Source organism: Gouania willdenowi, unplaced genomic scaffold (genome assembly GCF_900634775.1).
Source record: "Gouania willdenowi unplaced genomic scaffold, fGouWil2.1 scaffold_258_arrow_ctg1, whole genome shotgun sequence".
In the NCBI taxonomy this organism is placed as follows: Eukaryota; Metazoa; Chordata; class Actinopteri; order Blenniiformes; family Gobiesocidae; genus Gouania; species Gouania willdenowi.
The window spans coordinates 637088-641951 of NW_021145015.1; positions in this window are offsets into that span (position 1 = coordinate 637088).

Consider the following 4864-nt stretch of genomic DNA (forward strand, 5'->3'; position numbering starts at 1 on the left):
TTTTCTAGAAAACAAACAGTAAACTTGGCATAAACCCAACAGATCCATTCCATCAAGATTAGATTTCTGGTTCATTTCTTGCTCTTTGTTATCATGTGTGTCTGAATGTAGCATCTCAGCAGCTCCTCTCACAGACCATTGTGAAATTAAACTGACACTCAAACCTACAAACTTTAATCCCAGAAACAGAAACTATTGGAAATTCAATGTGAATTTATTGAATTATCAGACTTTTTGTGATAGAATTAGAACTTTAATATCAGAAGTTATGAAAAATGACTCAGTAGAATCTTACGTTTCTCGTTGGGAATTGTTGAAGTTCAAAATAAGGGAATTTTCTATTACTTATGAGAAAATAAAATAAGTGAAGTCAACCTAATGAAAGAAATTAATAATACATGTAATAAAGCGGCACCTTTGGAAGCAGACATACCAAATTTAAAAATTTTGCAAAACAAGCTTGATGAAATATATCTTCACAAAGCTCAAGGAGCCTTTATTAGATCTAGAGATAAATAGATGGAGGAAGGAGAGAAAAGTACTTCATACTTCTGTCAACTAGAGAATAAATGTATATAATCTGTACCTTTTCTCAATAAAAAAGAACTGTGTTTAAATATGTTTTTTTGAAAACAAAATGCAAATAATTTAAAAACAAAATTAAATTAAATTTATTTCCAACTTTAAATTGTCTTTTTTTAGTAATTCTTCTGTGTTTTGCAGAGAATGGTTTATTAAAAGTTGATGAACAGTGTGTGTTACGACTGTTGTCGTATATCAGTTTTGTTTGTGTGCTACTTGTGTTTCTGTGTTGTGCGCTGGGGGGGGTGTGTCTCTCTATCAACAGCCCAACCTACGTGGTCTGTGAATAACGGGTCCACTTCGGATTGGCTGAGCTTCGGTGGAGGGCGGCTACTAAAAGACCCAGATGACGTATGGTGTCCCAGAGGTGGTTCAGAGGGCGGGTCATCCTATACCCACGCTCCAACCAGCACGCAGCACGTCCTTCTGCCCTTTGACAGCTGACCGTTTGACAGCGAGACCGAAACGGTGATACGTTTTCTTCAGTTTGGCCCAGTTGGCTAGGAAACTTATGTTCTTTTATTTGTGGGTTCTGCGTAACCCAGTTTGGTACTTATTATTTTTCTTATGTAGCTCAAAATAAATAGCCCAGTTTGGAAAAGATGTGTTGGCGTGCTGCTTGAGGCTGGTAAAGGATGACGTGTTCATGTGTCGTTCAGTGGCTCCTAGGCTGAGTGTAACATGAATTGGGGGCTTGTCCAACGGAATTTGTTTTTTCGCGATTTTTGAGACAGTAGTGTTGCGGTGTATATTTTTCCCTGATTGGTGTATTTTTTCTCTTTTGTGTGGGAGGAAAAAAAGGTGGGAGATGGCAGATTTTTCTGTAGAAGATTTTAGTGACAATCCTTCTTGGGTTACCTTTGAGAAATGTAAAAAAAATGAGTTGTTAATGATTGCAAGTCATTTCAGATTAAATGTGTCTGCTAATATCCGCAAAGCAGAGATGCAGAGAGTGCTGGGTCGACAGCTGGTGGACGCCGGTGTGCTGCATGCTAGAGGTGGTGAGAGTGAGGCCGCAGTACTTCAGAAAGACGCATTGGAGCCGCAAGGTGCCAGTGGAGTCCTTGATGGAGATCGCAAATCGGCCGCTGGTTCTCTGACAGGCATGACTGCAGAGGATCTCCGCCTAACCCTAGCAATCAGAGAGGCAGAGGGGAGAAACCGTGAGTTGGAGGTGCAGACAATGCATCTTCGTCTCCGCTTCCTAGAACTGGAGCGGAGCCCGCCTCTCGGCACGTCCGTCCCCAGTCACAGTGCGTCTGCTTCCCCGGCTAGCTTTGACATGAGTAAGCACATTGCCTTAGTTCCTCAGTTTCGTGAGTTGGAGGTCGACTCTTATTTTAGTGCTTTTGAGCGCATAGCTGCTGCGCTAAATTGGCCCACAGAATTTTGGTCGCTACTACTGCAGTGCAAACTAGTGGAGAAAGCGCAGGATGTCTGTGCCTGTTTGTCTATTGAGCAGAGTTTAGATTATGAGACGTTAAAGAAAGCTGTGCTGTGTGCCTATGAGCTTGTCCCTGAAGCTTATAGACAGAGGTTTAGGAATAGAGAAAAAAATACCAATCAGACGTACGTGGAATTTTGCCATGAGAAAAGCGTGTTGTTTGACAAGTGGTGTCAAGCATGTAAAGTTAACTCCTTGGAGGAAATGCGTGAGTTAATTTTGATTGAAGAATTTAAAAAGTGTTTGCCTGAGCGCATCGTGATTTATTTGAACGAACAAAAAGTGTCCTCTGTTACAAAAGCTGCTGTGTTAGCAGATTAATTTATTTTGACACATAAGAGTGTGTTTCCAATGCAATCGTCGCGCTGTCAAAATAACGTGTATGAACTTAGAAATAGAAATAGGTCACCGAAGCTCGCTCGTAAAACTATTCCCACGGGTGCGCAGGACAGCCGTGAGTGTTTTTACTGCAAAGAGCCAGGTCACTTGATTGCTGTGTGTCCGAGTTTAAGAAAGAAAGAGCAGTCCAAACCAAGTAAACCTGCGGGTGTGTGTTTGATTAAGACTGTGTCTTCACCTGAGTTATTTTCTGCACCTCCGAAAGCTGTAATTTTAGATGTGGATTCTCGTTTTGAGCCTTTTGTTATGCAGGGCTTTGTTTCTGTGACTGGTGAAGAAAAAGAAAAGGCACCTATTAACATCCTACGGGATACGGCAACCTATCAGTCCGTAATGTTGCGTGACGTCCTACCCCTGTCGGATGAAACTTCGTGTGATGCTGATGTGTTAATGTGGGGCATCGGGATGACTGTGATGAGAGTCCCACTGCACATGGTGCATCTGCAGTCACCATTAGTGTCAGGACCTGTCAAAGTGGCCGTGTGTCCACGGTTGCCCGTTAGTGGCGTTTTGTTTATCCTAGGGAATGATTTAGCTGGTGGAAATGTGTTTCCCTCCCCAGTGGTTGCCGATGATCCGATCCCCGTCTCGTCCATGGCCGCTCCTGCTGACCCCTCTGTGCCATCTCTGTTCCCTGTGTGCGCCGTTACGCGCGCACAGGCTCGTAAACTTTGTGACGTTGTAGATTTGTCTGATTCGTTCATGACTACTGTGGATGAAAATGTGAAATCCAACATTTTTGAAAATGTTGTAAATCTGAAAACGAGATGAAAGGTAAAAATGAACTATGTTTATTCCCCAGTGATGCTGAGTTAACATTAAATGTGACCCGTGAGATGTTAATAACTGCTCAAAGAAATGATAAAACATTAACATCTTGTTTGTCTTCTGCATCAGCTGGTGTAAGCACGTTTCCTGTGTTCTTCTTTGAAGATGGTGTTCTGATGAGGAAGTGGAGTCCTGAAGCTGATGAATTACAGGCGGTTCATCAGGTAGTGGTGCCCAAAGAATATCGACCACAAGTTCTAAGTATTGCACATGATTCTTGTTTAGCAGGCCACCTTGGCATTAAAAAAACATATTTCCGTGTGCTGTGCCATTTCTTTTGGCCCGGTTTAAAATCGGATGTAGCCAGATATTGCCGTTCGTGCCACACCTGCCAGCTCGCAGGAAAACCAAATCAACCAGTCCCTCCAGCACCATTAAAACCAATTCCTGTGCTTGGGGAGCCATTTGAACGGGTGATTTTAGATTGCATGGGGCCTTTGCCAAAAACGAAAGCTGGACATCAGTACATTTTAACTATCATGTGTGCAGCTACGCGTTTTCCACACGCGGTCCCGCTACGCTCACTCAGAACCAAACCAGTAGTTAAAGCACTCCTTTGGTTCTTCTCTACGTTTGGACTTCCTAGAGAAATCCAGACAGATCGCGGTACAAATTTTATGTCCAAATTGTTTTCACAGGTTGTTAAGGAGTTAAACATAAAACATGTGACGTCGAGTGCTTATCACCCAGAATCTCAGGGTGCGTTGGAAAGGTTCCACCAAACCTTAAAATCAATGCTTCGCAAATTCTGCAGTGAGTCTGAGAAAGAGTGGGATGAGGGTCTGCCCCTCCTCATGTTTGCTATACGTGAAACCCCCCAAGAATCTTTAGGGTTTAGTCCCTGTGATCTTGTGTTCGGTCATACGGTGCGCGGCCCTTTACGTGTGCTTAGAGAGAGGTGGACCTCCGATTCTCCTCGGAGAGAGTCGAATGTTTTAGACTGTTAGTTCTTTTCGTGAGCGTCTTCACCATGTTTGTCAGCTGGCTCAGGAAAATCTAACACAGGCTCAGTCAAAAATGAAAACTCGATTCGATAAACAGTCTGTGGTGAGAGTTTTCCAGCCAGATGACAAAGTTTTAGTGCTACTGCCGCTGCTGGGCGGTAGTCTGCAGTGTCGATTTGCAGGTCCATATGTAGTGGAAAGGAAATTAAGTGATACAAATTATGTGATTAAAACTCCTGATCGCCAAAAGAAAACTTGGATGTGCCACATTAATATGTTAAAACGTTACTTTTCCCGAGAGGATCCCCCCATGGCTCCACCTAAGGTGCCAGTGGTGGTTGTTTGTGAAGCCGTACCACAGTACACTGTGAGTCATGATGGCTTACGAGAGAAAAATGGTTTATTGCCGGTTACTCGTCTACAAAACTCTGAAGTGTTGAGTGACTTAGAATCATTTTTATCATTTTAGATGAATCAGCCAAAACTGACATCATTAAGCTCATTGAGGATAATTTAAACATTTTTTCTGATCATCCTCGTCAGACTTCGGTTTTAAGCCATGACATTGATGTGCAGGGTAACCTGCCAATCAAACAGCATGCATATCGGGTCAATCTAACCAAACGAGCTTTAATGAAAAGTGAGGTGAGTTATCTTGTTGAGCACG